This window comes from Bos indicus x Bos taurus, chromosome 16 (genome assembly GCF_003369695.1).
Source record: "Bos indicus x Bos taurus breed Angus x Brahman F1 hybrid chromosome 16, Bos_hybrid_MaternalHap_v2.0, whole genome shotgun sequence".
Lineage (NCBI taxonomy): Eukaryota > Metazoa > Chordata > Mammalia > Artiodactyla > Bovidae > Bos > Bos indicus x Bos taurus.
The window spans coordinates 12,899,735-12,918,299 of record NC_040091.1 but is presented as its reverse complement, the minus strand read 5'-3'; the positions used below and the strand labels follow the sequence as shown (position 1 = coordinate 12,918,299).

General features: G+C 40.3%; 1 long non-coding RNA gene across 1 annotated transcript in view; it reads right to left on the bottom strand.

Annotated features, from left to right (window-relative positions):
• Positions 1-2,925: 2,925 nt before the first annotated feature.
• Positions 2,926-18,565, bottom strand: part of LOC113906390 — a 32,515-nt gene continuing 16,875 nt past the window's right edge. Inside the window, exons 3-5 of the long non-coding RNA XR_003514869.1 lie at positions 8,079-8,216; positions 6,154-6,188; positions 2,926-2,999 (exon numbers count right to left, since the gene is read on the bottom strand). This is a non-coding gene — a long non-coding RNA (uncharacterized LOC113906390). The remainder of the gene's footprint in view (positions 3,000-6,153; positions 6,189-8,078; positions 8,217-18,565) is intronic.

Here is an 18,565-nt window from a genome sequence, read left to right as displayed (position 1 = left end):
CTCTTGCCTAGAAAATCCCATGGACGGAGGAGCCTGGTAGGCTGCAGTCCATGGGGTCGCTAAGAGTCAGATACGACTGAGCGTCTTCACTTTCACTTTTCACTTTCATGCATTGGAGAAGGAAATGGCAACCCACTCCAATGTTCTTGCCTGGAGAATCCCAGGGACGGGGAAGCCTTGTGGGCTGCCATCTATGGGGTCGCACAGAGTCGGACATGACTGACGCGACTTAGCAGCCACAGCAGCAGCAAACCAATCCTAAAACCCTAGCAGATAGGGTGATAAGATATTAAAGGTGTTGGGGAAGGAAAGAGAGTGAAAGCACTATGAGGTTAGGAAACCTCAGTGCCCGGCCAGCTCCAACCTTGAGTGAGTGGTTTACAGTCTCATCCTATCTCTGTTCACATTCACTGGTCTCCTCATCTCTGAGTCTGAATCTGACAGTGGAGACACACAGCACCCTAGAAATTCTACCACTCCTCTCCCCAGCCAATACCTATTAAGCCAAGGCTGCAGAGGCCCACACAGCAGAGAACTTCTCCTTTCAGCTTTGCTTTGTTGCCTGCTGATGTACCTCAAGTTAGAGATATTAATAGTCACCCGTTCCAGTCATTTTTGGAGTACTGAATACTTGCTATGAAGTATTCAAGGCACTAGTTTCTAGGGAGACAAAAATAAACAGGGAGGACAGAACACCTGCCTCTTTGGAAAATACAGCTTAGCAGTGGAGAGACAACCAAACAAGGCCAATGACACTCTATTAAAGGGAAATGATGGGGTTCATAGAAGGATATGATGGAGAACTCAAGTGGGCAGGAGGCTACTGGAAAGTTTAAACAACAAAGTAACAAAATTAAAATTTTCCTCTAGAAAGATGTCTGAAGTGTTGAAATACCTTGGAAATGAACAAAACTTCCACTTTTAAAGGTTAAGTGTTTATGTATGCTCTGATAAATGTAGCAATGTTCACCCAAATATTCTATATCATCTATCTCCTTTCCACATATAAATTATAAGCATAGGGCAAGAAGGTTTCCTTTCACAGAGTAGTGGGACATACACAGTAAACATATTTTCAATGCTTGTAATGTCTAATCCAAACCCAGAAAATAAACACACTGAAACTGTGTCTGTGTGCCTTCTGTGAGCAATAAATAATTTCATCATAAACCCTAAAAGTGGCTACAAATATGATTGACATGATTATAAGCACATTGATTTTGTAAGACTTTCATGTTTCATATGCCATGAAATAAAAAAAATTATGTCAAAGTTTGACTAAAATTCTGTAATCAGTTCTTTAAAAATATCACCCAACTTCCCTCTCTGCCTATTTCCTTGGTTTACACCAGAGGAGGGTGGGTTCATGGATAGGAAATCAACTAACGCTTTTCTCATAGATTAAATTTACAATAACCTCTCATCTTCAGGTGGAACTCCCTGTGGGACCCACATATGTATTTTAGAATGAGAGCAACTTCCTCCCTGGCTCTCCACATCCAAATTCATATCATTAGGGGGGAATTTTTACCTCTAAAATTTCACTTTAAATATCTAAATATGGGAAGAAGTGAAAGAGCACCTGGTGGAAAAATCAAGGCTTTCTGCTAATTAGCGTCTCCACAATCCCCCCCAGGGAAGGGGGGTGGCCAATTAAGTTTAATTGCTGAGCACCAGGCGTGGAGTCTGGCTCCTCCAGAGTTCACAGCTGTAGCTGAAGGGATGTCTCCCAGAGCAGTGTTTCAGCCCCAAACTGACCTCCATGACACTTTACCCCTACACACTCAAGCCGAAAAAGGGCAGACCCATCTTTAGAATGTGGCTGTATTATTTAGGATTGATTTTCAATTAAATTTCTTTCCTGAATGTTAAGTATTCCCTGGTCTTTGCTACTTATTTGGTTTATGATAAGATTAATGCTGGAGAAAAACACACCTACGGGTAAAAGTAAGTGCAAAATTTTCATTAAAAAACTCAAAACACACAATTCCATAAATTCAGAATGTACTACATATATATATATATACACATATTTTAATTTTATAGAAAAGTTACTCCCTACCTCTAAATTCAGAAAATATCTCAAAAGTTGTCAATTATAGCAATCTCAAATAACCTGAAGATGAGTGTATTTTATATTCCCGTCTTTGTAGGGTTGGATTTTCTGCTACTATTCCTTCTCTAGTGCTTTTTCTGGGATCCCGGTAACTAAGATTTTCAATGTATACTCTCCATCTGACATTGACAGGAGTGAAATAGAAAATTCGTGCCTGATACACTCTCTTTTCAGATTTATTTTTATAATTGAGTTGCTATGCCACCTAGTCACCTTGGCAGTTTCTGCAGTGCCTAGAACACACCCTTTCCCTCTGACACTCCTGTCCTAACTCAGATGCCATGATCTGCATAGAAAATGAATGAATCCTGAATGACATTCCAGGCCTTCTGCAAGCATCTCTGCACCCAAGTTGCTGCTGGAGTGTGAGTAATTTCCACTCTGCATTCATTAGTCAGAGAAAAAGCAAAGAGGGTTTATGGGAAATGATGGAATCTGGAGACTATTTTCTTTTTCTCTCAGGTGATTTTTTGAAATCCTTTTTCTTTAGCTCTAGGAACATAAATAGTAGGCAAGAAATTCTCTAAAATATAATTAAATAATTATCATCTTTCAAGAAAAATATTGCATGTGAATTGGGACAAGAATATGTAATATGTAACTAAGATATATGTAATCAAGAGAAATAAAGAAAAAGGACAAGCAGTAATGCCCAGACAGGTAGGAAGAATGAAAAAAGGAAGAGGCCAGAAAAGTGCAGGGCAATTATGTAAGTATTAAATACTATACCAATGATGACTATAAAGAATGCAGTGGAGTTTACTGTGCGTTCTTTTGATACAGCGCCATCACAGTCTAGTTACATGTCACACTCACATACGCTGTACCTTGGCAGTTTTCTCGATGATGGTCAATTGGTCCTAGGGTTTCTGACTCTCCAAAACTGTGTAAAAAAAGAAAGGTCAGCAAAAAAGGAAGTGACATCATTGAAACTATTTTAAAACAGATCTTGTAAGCTCCAGTTTAATTGAATAAATAATATTACAAGTAAATTCATGGGACAATTGGGAAAAGAGATTTAAAAACAGATATATATATATATATATATAAATATAATTTTTGCCAAAATGAGTCATGTGAGAAAGCTTCAAGAATATTGAGCAAATTTACAGAGGAGAAGAAAGCTAAGTATTTTTCAGAACCTCAGTCAGATGTGTTAATTTGCTAGGGTTGCTATAACAAAGTATCACAAATTGGATGGCTTAAATCATACAAATTGATTGTCTTATGGGTCTGGAGCCTAGAATTTTGAAATTAAGACATGAGAGTGTTAGTTCTTTTTAGATCCAAGAGGAACACTGTTCCAGGTATCTATCACTGGCTCGAAGATGGCCATCTTCACGTTCTTGTGGCATTCTTCCTGGATATGTGCATGCTGCTGCTGCTACTGCTAAGTCACTTCAGTCGTGTCCAACTCTGTGCGATCCCATAGACGGCAGCCCACCAGGCTCGCCTGTCCCTGGGATTCTCCAGGCAAGAACACTGGAGTGAGTTGCCATTTCCTTCTCCAATGCAGGAAAGTGTGCGTGCTAAGTCACTTTAATTGTGTACGACTCTTTGCAACCCTAAGGACTGTAGCCCACCAGGCTTCTCTGTCCATGGGATTCTCCAGGCAAGAATACTGGAGTGGGTTGCCATTTTTTTCCTCCAGAGAATCTTCCCAACACAAGGATTGAACCCAAGTCTCTTATATCTCCTGAATTGGCAGGTGGGTTCTTTACCACTAGGGCCACCTGGGAAGCGCTCCTGTATATGTGCCCTGTATCTAAATTTCCCCTTTTTTATAAAGACACAAGTCTATTGGATCAGGAACCCACCCTACTCCATTATGATTTTATCTTAACTAATCATATCTGCAATGATCCTGTTTCCAAAAAAGATCACATTCTGAGGTACTTGGGGTTAGGACTTCAACCCAGGAAATTTGGTCAGCACATAACACAACTTATAAGGGGTAGGAACCTCTTTTAAAGAGAAAAATACACTAGCAGATAGCCCACATTGACTATTTTTATTTTGATGTTACCTGGTTGAGTAACAAAAGGCACATATTTCTTATAATTCATATAACATTAAGCAAGCAATTTAAAATTATATACAAATAATAAGAATTTAAATTAACATTTTTTGTTATTTATTCACTTTTTAAATTATCATGACAGAAATGTCATTTTGTTGCAGTCAAATCATATTTAGAATGTGAAAGTGCTTTTGGCAGCTACAGTATTTTTTGAATTTCAATATGGGTCATGAGTGATTCCATCACCCCCTAGTTTTCTCTATTCAAGGCTCTGTGGTAACCTAAATGGGAAGGAAATCCAAAAAAGAGGACGTATATATACGTATGGCTGTTTCACTTTGCTGTGCAGCAGGAAATAGCACATTGTAAAGCCACTATACTCCAATAAAAAAGAAAAAACCACAGCAACGACAACAGCAACAAGGCAACCCAGCTCATCTTGGATGTTTGGGGACCATGGAGAGCAGCACCTGTAGTACCACAGAGAAACACCAGAGGGAGCAAGAAATCACAAACTCCTGAAAAGGAAACCATCAAATACCTCTCATTGGGGAAATGGCACACACAATTCCAGAGACGCTGCTGCTGCTAAGGCTTGAGAGGTCCCCAGAGTCTCTACCCAAATTGATTGGTGAAGGCCTTCCCCTGTATGAGGCCAGGCTATATAACGACTGGTGAAAGTGTCTGGGTTGTTTTCTATCATGACAAATAATAATAATAATAAGCTATATGAAGAAACAGGGAAACTCGGGCCAAACTGAAGGAACAACTTCTCCAGAAAATGACCCTAAAGAGATGGAGATCTATGAATTACCTGACAAAGAATTCAAAGTAATCATCTTATGGAAGTCAAGTACTTCACGACAACACAGATAGACAACTGAATGAAATCAGGAAAATAATCCATGTAAAAAATGAGAACATTAGGAGATAAGACGCTCTGAAAAAGAACTAAACAGACATACCAGAGCTTAAGAATTCAGTAAATGGATTGAAAAATTCACTAAAAAGATTTAACAGGAGAGTCAATCAAGCAGATGAATTCGTGAACTTGAAGGCAAGTCGACATGCTACAACACGGATGAAGCTTGAGGATATGAGAAGTCCAAAATGGTCAAATGCTCAGAGACAGAAAGTAGATGATGGCTTCCAGGAGCTGGGGGGAGGTGGAGGAGGGGAGTGGTCAATGGACAGTTTCAGTTGTATAAGATAAAGAAGTCCTAGAGGTATGTAACACAACAATGCACATTTGATTAATCTGCACACTTAAAAATGGTTCAGATGGCAAATTTTATGTGTTTCTGATAATAATAAAGCAGAGAGGAGCCCTGAAATAGCCTAACTGTACTCAGTTATAGCACAGTTATTCAGATGATTCAGACACAACTTAGTGACTAAAGAACAAAAATTCAGGTGATCCAGAATGTGTTCACACTATTTTTTAGGAGTCTTCGTAAATGAAATTTTTAAAAAGTAAACTCTCCTTATGAGAAGACAGAGTCTTTCCTAGGATATGTCCAGAATGGGAGAGTTGGGACGGGGGAGTGTGGAGGACATAGAAGGGGGCATTTTCATACCATAATTTGAGAAACCCAGCGTATGTGATTAATTCAGACCTCATGCATGAAAGAGTGGGCTTCCCTGGTGGTTCAGACAGTAAAGAATCTGCCCACAATGCAGGAGACACAGGTTCAATCCCTGGGTTGGGGAGATTGCCTGGTGAAGGGAACGGCTACCCACTGCAGTATACTTGCCTGAAGAATCGCATAGACAGAGTAGCCTGGTAGGCTACAGTCCATGGGGTTGCAAAGAGTCAGACATGACCTAGTGACGAACACACACACACACACACATGAAAGAGTACAGCTTTCAACACCATTTAGCTGTCCCTTCAAATGCCAGATTCACACACACATGAAAGAGTACAGCTTTCGACACCATCTAGCTGTCCCTTCAAATGCCAGATTGCCAGGAAGAAGAGAAATACGGGGTGCTACCACCCACAGTCAACACTTACCCTGACTGTAACCTTTGCTGAATTCTTACATGTTTCTGAAAAATAGTAAGAAATTTACATTTTAATGAACTTTATTGTAAATGGGAACTACAAAGAACAAAACCATTTTTGATAACAAGAAATTGGATTGCTCTCAGATTAAATCTCCACCAAGATCTAAAACTTTCTAAACATTAAGCTGGTAATAGTTTCTGAGTCTCATTTTCTTTAGTTTCTGCTCATTATTTTGAACTATACTAAATGTCAATACACTTGCTTCCTAATTTCCATAATTATAGAATTTTATATTCTACAATTTCATGTTAATTGAAATTAAAAGTGTGAAACAATCTTCTCTTTATCAAAAACAAAAACAAAAACAAAAAAACCACATCCATTCCATACAGTTGCCGTAGCACTATCATTCCACCACCAAACTTTGCACTTCCTGTATGTACATCTTATCAAGTCCAAGGCCCAGTTCTTTACTGTAACTGCTATTATTGAAGACTATAATATCAAAATTATTCCTGTGCTGAGGAGATCTGATTGATCAATTCAACAATGCAGAAATCATTCTAGTCAGATATTCACTAAATATTAGCCATGCGACAAATACCTCATAACTGTAATTCAATAATTTAATTAAAATAACCATATGAAATAAAATAGTGGTCACAGACTTGGAAATAATTGAACATTAAAGATTTAATAGCCATCTAAAGGATAAGCTTTTTTATTGCACATTTGGCAGGTAAGTGAAGACAATAACATTCCCAGCTAATGCTCAAATATGAGCATTATTACCACTTGGATATTTGCAAAGATGGCTCAGATAATTGCCATAAACCATTGAGAGTATATACTGTTAAGCATTCATGTACTTGACCCTAAGCATTTAGAAACACGTTCTGCTCTTTGAAAGTGTAACTGGCTAGGATTGAGGCCATCTGTAACTAAAGTACAAGTGTGCCATTTGAAGATTAAAGTACAGGTCTATGCATGCCTATAGATTAATACTGGTAACCCATTTCATGAGAAAGTTTAAAATAATAGAACTTTGAATAATTTTAAGGTTCAATTAGTAATGACAAAATTGCAAAGCTGGCAAAATTACAGTTGACCCTTGAACAACATTGGTTTGAACTGCCCTGGTCCACTTATATGGGGACTTTTAAAAATAAATATACAGTCCCCCTGAGGCAGGAGCTAGAAGGGCTCAGAGTTAGCACACAGGATCCCTGTGGACCGATACTCCAATGTGAAGAAAGCAGGAGCACGATAGAAGCTGAGCCCTGCCATGATTAAAGATAAGCGACATATTTCTCATTCTTGAGATCGAGGAGACCTTCCTGACTATAAAGTGCATTGGAGGTCAGAAGAAAGGTGGTGTCAAGCTACACACAGACCTCTTCACTTGCCTAAGAGATAGGCATGCACACACAGGAGTACCCCCAGATAAACCAAATACAGACTCAGAACCAGGCAAAGCAAGATGACTGGCCAAAGGAAACCCAGAAGAAATGCCCCATGAGAGGGATTTAAACTACCAGGAGGTAGTGAATACTGGATGTTTCTTATCTTCTATATTCAGAATTAATAAGATATGATTATGTGATACTTTGGCCACCTGATGCGAACAGCCAACACACCGGAAAAGACCCTGATGTTGGGAAAGATTGAAGGCAGGAGGAGAAGGGGACAACAGAGCATGAGATGGTTGGATGGCATCACCGACTCGATGGACGTGAGTTTGAGCAAACTCTGGGAGATAGTAAAGGACAGGGAAGCCTGGCGTGCTGTAGTCCATGGGGTTGCCAAGAGTAGGACACGACTTATCGACTGAACAGCAGCAATATACAGAATTAATAAGATATGATTATTTCAATCAGATGTTCTTGGAAGTCAAAGAGTTGAAACTTTAGAGAATAAAGAAAGACACTCACTCCAGGTAAACAGCTCTCCTCAAGCCTTGCTCCATTTCAGGACCCCAGCAGATTTCCACTGGACTTCCAGCAAATATCAGCAAGTGTGTCTTGGGCCCCGTGAAGGGCCTATAGCTTCTCTGGGCAGCTTCCATGTGTCTTTTGGAAAAGAAAGAGGTCATCACACTATTATTCTCTTTTTATCCAGCTGTACTGGAGAAGGAAATGGCAACCCACTCCAGTATTCTTGCCTGGAGAATCCCATGGATGGAGGAGCTTGGTGGGCTACAGTCCACGGGTCTCAAAGAGTCGGACACAATTGAGCGACTTCACTTCACTTTCACTTACTGTCTTCTCAGTGGACATGAGGCAATTTATAGCTCCACACTTTGGTTAAGAGCCCTATAGGGAAACCTGAATTCACAAGTATATGTTCTTAATTTGCTCCTTATTGACTGTAACCTCAAGCTGCTTTCATTCCACACTGACTGCTCCTGAGTGGGCAAAACTTAAATTGGGTCTCTGGACAGGCTAAGGCAAACTGAGCTAGAAGGACGAGGAGGAGCAAAAGAAGGAACAGAAGACAAAGAAGGAGAACGAAGTGGAGGAGGAGGAGGAGGGACAGGAAGAGGAAGAAAAGGAGAAGCAGTGAGCAGTCGTCAGCCCACATCTGAGGGAAAAAGACCTCAGAATACCCTGAGGAAATAAGAACCGCCCGCCCCCCAACTGCACACTGAGAGATTACAGCCTGCACCCAGGAGGGGCTTCCCCACACTTAGAAATTGCAAACGCAACCCCCAAGCCATCTTGCTGCTGCTGCTGCTAAGTCTCTTCAGTCGTGTCCGACTCTGTGCGACCCATAGACGGCAGCCCACCAAGCTTCCCGTCCCTGGGATTCTCCAGGCAAGAACACTGGAGTGGCTTGCCATTTCCTTGCGCTACACATTTATTCATCCAATGAATATTTACTGAGCACCTTTATTTATTTAAGCACCAGAGTAGGTAGAGGAGATACAGAACAGATTAACCAAACTCTGCTCACAAGTAGTTTGCATTCTAGTGGGGCAAAAACAGTCCATCGATAAATACAAGAAAATATGGGACAGTAATACTGGCTAGGGGAAAGTTAAGTAGGATGGTTTGAAAAAATTTATATAATTTTTATATAATAAATTTTTTATTTTTATTTTCAGATTTTTAAAAATAATTTTATTAGCAGATTTGATGCTCAGAGAAGACCTAACAGAGGTGGAGATATTTAAGCTAAGACCACAAGAAACGGGCACCCATTTATTTGAAGATCAAGAGAGCATCAGGGATGAAAACCCCTAAGGCAAAGGATTTGACTGTAGGAGGAATGAACACACCTGTGGGCTAATGTGCCAGGGATGAAGCAGGGGGTAGAAGAAGATCGGGGTGAGGGGGGCAGGGGCATGGAAGGGCCTCAGGGATGGAAGGGGTCTTGGTGCAAGGGTTACTGTGGACCAGGTCTGGACAGCCAGCTCCTGCAGTGCTGGGTCCTTGGCAGATCCAGAGAAATAATGGTAACCACGGCTATTAATTGGTCAGGTGAACTTCGTGCTGTATAATACAAGTGAGTCTGCCAAACCTGCAATGACCCAGCAATCTACACCTACTCCCATTTTAGTGTGAAAACGGAAACAGAGAGGGCTCACCAACGCCTCATAGCAAGTCACTGGCAGACTTGGGGTTTGCAACATTTTATGACTTTCCTAGGCTGGATTCCATGGTGAACGGCAGAGGAGACGTGAGCTGGGCTGCGGTGGTGTTTCCTGCTTCCTTAGTTCTCTCTGCTCCCTCTGTCCACAGCCCCTGGAGAGGAGCTCCCACCCGGGCTCCCCTCTGCCCTCCTCTCTGACCCAACTCTGTCCCAGGATGTCCTCATCACACGTGGACCTGAAACTCAATGGGTGTTGTCTGCGCCTCCAGTTGTTGGAGTAGATCCCACCCCAGAGAGCCGTCCTCAGAGGGGCCATTGTTGACCAGCTTACTTTGAAATTCACTCCCTAACCATTAATCCCTCATGGATCACAGCCTTGTCCTGACAGAGGAATTTGCATTAACTCAAAGAAGCTGTGAACCATGCTGGGCAGGGCCACCCAAGATGGATGGGTCATAGTGAAGTTCTGACAAATTGTGGCCCACTGGAGGAGGAAACTGGGAACCCACTCCAGTATTCTTGCTGCAAGAACCCCATGAACAATATGAAAAGGCAAAAAACTATGACACTGGAAGATGAACCCCCCAGGTCAGAAGGTGTCCAATATGTGACTGAGATGAGGTAGTGAGATAGCATCACTGACTCCATGGACATAAATTTGAGCCAACGCCGGGGGATCATGGAGGACAGAGGAGCCTGGTGTGCTGCAGTCCAAAGGGTTTCAAAGAGTCAGACATGACTTAGCAACTGAACAACAACAATCATTAATCTACAGCTATCAAAGGGAGTAGGCACTTGGAATATAGGTGCATTTTTAGCATCACCTAAAGGTAGCACATTTAAGATTTCTTATATATATAGTAAAAAGTGCATATTAACTAGGACAATTAAAACATCCCAACTCCCTAGTTTATTGGAAAGCCTTTCAGTTGCATTAACATATTCTGCCCATTAGTCCACTTAGTTCAGTTCAGTTCATTTCAGTTCAGTCGCTCAGTCGTGTCCGACTCTTTGCGACCCCATGAATCGCAGTACACCAGGCCTCCCTGTCCATCACCAACTCCGGGAGTTCACTCAGACTCACGTCCATCGAGTCAGTAATGTCATCCAGCCATCTCATCCTCTGTCGTCCCCTTCTCCTCCTGCCCCCAATCCCTCCCAGCATCAGAGTCTTTTCCAATGAGTCAACTCTTTGCATGAGGTGGCCAAAGTACTGGAGTTTCAGCTTTAGCATCATTCCTTCCAAAGAAATCCCAGGGCTGATCTCCTTCAAAATGGACAGGTTGGATCTCCTTGCAGTCCAAGGGACTCTCAAGAGTCTTCTCCAACACCACAGTTCAAAAGCATCAATTCTTTGGCGCTCAGCCTTCTTCATAGTCCAACTCTCACATCCATACAAGACCACAGGAAAAACCATAGCCTTGACTAGATGGACCTTTGTTGGCAAAGTAATGTCTCTGCTTTTCAATTAGTCCACTTAACCAACTCACAACTGCTTCACTGAATAAACACAGAAAATGTAAGTGTCACAGGGTCACAGGGTAAGCATCACAGGGTGCTGCAGTCCGTGGGGTGGACAGGAGTCCAACTGAGAGACTGAACTGAAGTGCCACAGGACACAATAAAGGCAAGATTGTAACATCACATTAGAGTTCAAAAACAGGGCAATGTAACTTTCAAACTGCAAGAGTTTCTTTAAAAGCCGAAGCAAGTTCATTAAAGTGAACTCATACTTGTGATGAGTCTGTAAAAGAAAAAATAAATTGCTCTACTTTGCCTCTGAACAGGAAAAACTCATTTTATATAAGGAACATTCCACGGATTTTTATTTAACCACACGCATTTGACTGAGTGTGTCTGAAGTACTTCAGCACCTCTTGGTATGTCATCATTCTGTTCTCATTTAGGATTCAGTGAAACATCACAGAGCGTAATATATTCATTTGGTAACCATTTGGATGTCACATTTATTTCTATAGGTGTTCAATTGTAATTCGACATTACTGGGCACTCAGGAAAAGTGTTAGCCTTAATTTCTAGATTTGCCCACTGTTAGAATTCATCCTCTGCATCTAAATCAGCATATTTGCATATACAATATATTCTTAATCTGAGCTTTATGTTTTAAAAAACCTCTTTTTCCTGATTATCACGTTTAAATGCAAATTGTTTGACACACTGCGAGTCTGCACAGTTGTGAAGCAATCTTATAAAGCAAGAGAGTCCAGAGGTTAGCTATACCTGCCAAAGTTATATGAGGCTGTGTTATTTTCTTATTAAAAAGGCACATTGTGACAAAATATCAGAAGCATATTTTGGCAAATTTTCCCCCAAAGCAAAACCCAACCAGGCCACGTTAAAATAGAAATGTTGCTGTTGTTATTCTGTTGCTGTGTCCTGCTCTTTAGGACCCCCATGGACTGCAGCACGCCTGGCTTCCCTGTTATTCACAATCTCCCAGAGTCTGCTCAAATTCATGTCCATTGAGTCAGTGACGCCATCCAATCATTTGATCTTCTGTCATCCCCTTCTCCTCCTGCCCTCAACCTTTCCCAGCATCAGGGGCTTTTCCAATAAGTCGGCTCTTCACATCAGGTGGCCAAAGTATTGGAGCTTCAGCTTCAGCATCAGTCCCAGGGTTGATTTCCTTTAGGATTGACTGGTCTGATCTCCTTGCTGTCCAAGGGACTCTCCAGAGTCTTCTCCAACACCACAGTTCCAAAACATCAGTTGTTTGGTGCTCAGCCTTCTTTATGGTTCGATTCTCACATCCATACATGACTACTGGGAAAACTATAGTTTTGACTATATTGACATCTGTTGGCAATGTTCTGTCTCTGCTTTTAAATACGTTGTCTAGATTTGTCATAGCTTTCCTTCCAAGGAGCAAGCATCTTTTAATGTAATGGCTGCAGCCACCATTTGCACTGGTTTTGGAGCCCAAGAAAATAAAATCTGCCACTGATTCCACTTTTTCTCCTTCTCTTTATCATGAAGTGATGGGACCAGATGCCATGATCTTATTTTTTTTGAATGTTGAGTTTTAACCCAGCATTTTCACTCTCTTCTTTCATCCTCATCAAGAGTCTCTTTAATTCCTCTTCACTGTCTGTCATTAGAGTGGTAACATCTGCATACCTGAGGTTATTGATGTTTCTCCTGGCAATCTTGATTCCAGGTTTCCCTTGTGGTTCAGCTGGTAAAGAATCCACCTGGAATGTGGGAGACCTGGGTTCGATCCTTGGGTTGGGAAGATCCCATGGAGAAGGGAAAGGTTACCCACTCCATTATTCTGGCCTGGAGAATTCCATGGACTATACAGTCCATGGGGTTGCAAAGAATTGGACATGACTGAGCGACTTTCACTTTTAGTCTTGATTCCAGCTTGTGATTCATCCAGCCTGGCATTTCACATTTCATATAAGTTAAATAAGCAGGGTGACAACATACAGCCCTGACATACTCCTTTTCCAATTTTGAATCAGTACGTTCCTCCAGGTCTAGTTCTGTTGCTTCTTGATCTGCACACAGGTTTCTCAGGAGGCTGATAAGGTTGTCTGGTATTCCCATTTCTTTAGGAATTTCCCACAGTTTGTTGTAATCCAGACAGTCAAAGGCTCCAGCATAGTCAATGAAGCAGAAGTAGATGCTTTTGGGGAATTCACCTTACATATCATGGATTTTGAGGAAAGTTATCCCATGCATGGGGCTTCCCAGGTGGCTCAGTGGTAAAGGATTTGCTGCCAAACAGAAGACAGGAGTTCGATCTCTGGGTCAGGAAAATTCCCTGGAGAAGGAAATGGCAACCCATTCCAAAATTCTTGCCTGAGAAATCCCATGGTCTGAGGAACCTCTTGGGCTACAGTCCTTAGGGTCGCAGAGAGTCAGACACGACTTAGGACTTAACAACAACAATAGTACCTCAGAATGTGACCTCCTCATGTTTGAGCAAAGGGGGCTGAATCATAACACAGGGGTTAGGACATGATTTTGAAAGTGGTTGGATGCTTCTGAGGTTTAACTGCCAGCATGAGAACTTTAAAGAGGGAGTGAGAAAGTTATGGATGGAAAATGTTCCAGCTCTAAGGACAGATATAAAGATATAAATTACAGCTATGATCTGCTGAACTAAGTCTCCAGGGTCACCATAAAATACAAATATGTGTGCATGTGATAATTTTCCATTATTCATCATATAGCAATATTAAACAAATCATAATAATACATCTTATTGAAAATTAAAACCATTTACATGAATTAAATTCTATATATATATATAAATGAGAATATAAATGTGTGTATTTTATATAGGCTAGAATTGTTTATTATTGGTTATATAGCAGCATTATTCTTACTTATAACATTATTAACTATAACTAAGATCTAAAATACATTTAAAAATAAGATCTCCAAAATGATACCTCTTCACAGATATACAAGGAAATTTAAACACCCTTTTACAGAAGACAAAGTAGAGATAGATTTTTGAATTTGTAATTTAGTGAGCAAATCATGAATAAAAAAAGGGCTAACTCTTCTTCCATATTTTCCTGTGGATTCTAAATATATTTAAGTTGTCTACAATTCTCAAAGCCAATATATTCTCTACTGAGAAAACCAGCTGGGAAGCAGTAAATCGTTGCCAAATTAATTTATTTGTATTTATCCTTGGCCTTGTAAAAACTGAGTCATCAATGAATGAATGAAAGAATGAACTGTAAACAAATAGATGCATAAATTATTACTTGGATCCAGTTTGAGGTTCTGGTAGAGTCAACACACACACAGAAGCACCCACGGTGTCCTGGGTCAACCCTTAGCTATTCCCTCTGGGGGCTGTGGGGAGAGTGACACCACATTCTCCTAAGTGACTCACATCTTAAAACTGAGAAGTGCTACTCCTGAGAATAGGTCTTAACCACAAAGAACTGAAGTGGCACAGCATCCCTTTTAAATAGCATATGTCATATAGAAAAAAAGTGTGTGATAGTTTAGCATGTATAATTATATCAGCTGAGACAAAATATTTTTTAAAAGAAAATCTGACTTAACAGGGGAAGTAAAAGAGGACTTTTAAATAATCATGGACTCTTTTTTTCTGACTACTATTCCTAGCCCAAATGTCTGTTTTACCATATGTTTGCAGATCTTAATTTTAATTTTTTTAGACTGTAAATTCACCAAATGGTATACAGTTATCACAAGTTCACATCATTTAATACATGAAAGAAAATTTTCATTAAAAAAGAGTACTTTCTGTTTCAAATTTTCCAATTAGAAAGAGTCAAGATTCTACAACGCGGTTTTTCTTCTCTTTTCTTTTTTTTTTTTTTTTTGACAAACACCATTAATCCAAATTCCGAAGTAAGAGGAGAAAAAAATGGAATTTTTATTTTATAAAAAAAGCTAGAGTTTGTAATGACATTTAAGTGTCTCTGAATAACTAAATAAATGACCTATATGAAGTAAAACATCTGTTCTTTCAAACTGAATTTTTTTTGGTTTGACCTTGAGGTGACAGTCATATCAAATTTTCGAACTTTATCAAGTAGAATGCTATTGGTCTTAGACACCATTTAAAATCACGAAAACTTTCCTCCAGGTGATAGGAGAAATAGCATTTCTAGTCAACAGATATTAACCCTTTACCTAATGAGATTAATTTGTTTCTCTTGGGTTTCAAATCTATCCAGAATGATATCTTTTCGGAGGATTTCTGCTTTATCAGAGATGGCAGACAAACATTTCACCACCCCCTCACCTCTGTTCCTTTCTCCTGACCTGTTTCCTAAGAGGGGAGACGTGGTTGCCGAGCAACAGACTACTCTGAAGAGCACACAGCATTCCACCTCCTTCACTTGGTAAAAGGCAGGCAGTGCAAAGCTAACCTAACCAAGGCGTGGACACCAGGAAGGGGATTGGGTCGGGTCTCCTTTCCCCAGCAATGACAGCATTGTAGTCAGTTGCGGAGTCCAGCAGCCATATAATTGCACAGCTGCAAAATATCAAATTCCTTTGTAAGAAGTTACTAAATTAGAGTGAACTAAATGTTTAAGTACTAAAAATAACCGGCCTAAGTCTCAGAACATGTAATAAATCAAAAAGTACTGTTTAGTTTCAAGACAATAACTTCTGTTTTCTCATGTGGGTTAGATTAGAAAGCAGAGCAATATCTTATTTATGCAATTTATTTACTTATTAATCTATCTATGAGTCTGTCTAACTTATTTATGTTGGATGGGATATTTGACATATTAATAAATACATGTAATTAATTTCACCTAAAGGATATTCATTAGATTTTTCCCTGACTTCAACTGTACCGTCCTGTATTTACACAGTTGATTTTAAATTGAAAATTCACTTAGTGTTCCAGAAATTAAGATATTTCTTGGTGCTTTCTGTGAACAAGAGTGGCCAAGTCTGCATAATCTCTAAATCGTTTAAAATTTCAGCATATTTTTTGTGATCAGACGTGAGTTCCCAAATCTTCAGTAAATTTGCTGCTCTGTCCAAACTTTTAAGCAAATCAATAAGACTCAATAAACTTGATTTGTGCTCTATTTCAGGACTAAAATGAGGCACAATTTCATAAAAGATATGTTTAGTCTCTTTATTGAAAGTAAAAACTCTGAGGAAAACCTTAAATCAGCTAAACATCAATAATGTTTTAAAAAGTTATGAGAACCTTGCAAAAGTGCTATACATTTCCCCCAAATAATGCCCTTTGCAGCCACATGGATGGACCTAGAAATCATCATGCTAAGTGAAGTGAACAGAAGACAGGTAACTATCATATGACATATCGCTTATATGTGGAATCCTAAAAAAATCATCCAAATTAACTTATTTACAAAAATAGAAACAGACTCACAGACATACAAAACAAATTATGGTTAACAAAGGGGTGGAGGGATATATTAGGAGTTTGGGATTTACAGATACATACTACTATATATGGAGAAGGCAATGGCACCCCACTCCAGTACTCTTGCCCGGAAAATCCCATGGACGGAGGAGCCTGGTGGGCTGCAGTCCGTGGGGTCGCTAAGAGTCGGGCATGACTGAGGGACTTCACTTTCACTTTTCACTTTCATGCACTGGAGAAGGAAATGGCAACTCACTCCAGTTTTCTTGCCTGGAGAATCCCGGGGACGGAGGAGCCTGGTGGGCTGCCGTCTATGGGGTCGCACAGAGTCGGACATGAGTGAAGTGACTTAGCAGCAGCAGCAGCAGTACTATATATAAAACTGAAAAATAACAAAGACCTGCTGTAGAGCACAGGGAACTAACCCTATTCAGTATTCTATAATAACTTATAATGGAAAGAATGTGAAAAGAATATATATATATATATAACTGAGTCACTTTGCTGCACACCTGAAACTAATACAACACTGTAAATGAACTACACTTCAATAAAAATATAAATAAATAAAAACAAAAAAATCCAAAAATAAAAGTGCTCATTAAAGTAACTAAAAGGATGAATTCTTTCCACTAATACTTACTGAAGCACAAAGCAGTCCTGTAAATCCCTGGATTCAACTTTGTTAGAAGCAGCCACAGTCTGGCACATATAGTCTTTTAAAGCTGATGGACATACACTTATTTTTTAAAAACCTGTGTACCTATTATGCTTCCTGCACTGTTTAGGTGCTGAGGATATAGCAGTAGACAGATGTAATCTTAACTCTCAGGAACTCACAACTGCAGCTAGATGATGCAAACAATGAGCGAAGACACTCATCTGTTAGCTGGTGAACAGTTCCATGAAAATAAAGAAGGAAGCAAGCAAAGTAAAAGGTGATAGTGACCGACAGGTGACAGTGCAGGTGGAGAAGAGGGCCTGGTTTACAAAGGTGAGGCTCACTGCTATTAAGTAAAAAGTTTGACTCCACCTTTGATGACTCATCATGGATGGTGGTTAGGCCCTGGTTCTCCCCCTCTTCACCCTACCCCATATCTGGGCAACCAATAAGAAAGCCTGTGCTCTCCATCATTTAGGTCTCCCTCAGTTTAGAGTCCAAACATGCGAGCCCCCACCCTACCTAGGAACTCTCACCTCACCTACCCTCTAACCTCAAGAAAAATCAAAGCCATGTGCCTCCCCCAGCACCCAAGCCACTTGCAGATCCCCTTGGCAGCCTGCCCTGCATCCCCTAGAGATCCTCTTTATATGAGTGGCGCACCTCTTCACACCTTGCAGTGTATGTGCGGTCTCATCAGTCTCGACATTCAGACCAGACTTTGGGTGGGGTGGTGAATCCCACCCTCCTCAGGGCAACAGTACAGCAACGACATGGAGCTTCCAGTGAGCTCGAGGAATTTACAACCTTCAGAGAAACAACTGGACCACTGTACATGAATGATCCCATCATTAACTGTTTAGTAGTTACTAGTGAGACTTTGTGAAAAGCGAAAGTATTAGTCATGTCTGAATCTTTGCGACCCCACGGGTTGTAGCCTGCCAGGCTCCCCTGATTGGTGGAATTCTCCAAGCAAGAATACTGAAGTGGGGTGCCATTCCCCTCTCCAGGGGATCCTCCCGACCCAGGGATCAAATAGTTACCTAAAGAGTACCATTAAACAAAAAGGACACACATAGAAAGGTCTAGAAGCTCAACTGAGAACAGATAGTGTGTCATAAACTCTACCTACATCTTCACATTTGTTGTAATTTCCTGTAAGCCTGTTAAAGTTTTTGTAAAATAATACTAAGTAAATAAATAAATGTACTGCCTTATTCAAACAAAACATTCATATGAATATTCACCCCAGTGACAAAGAGATTCCTGAGGCAAGAGCACAAAATTGCAAACATTTA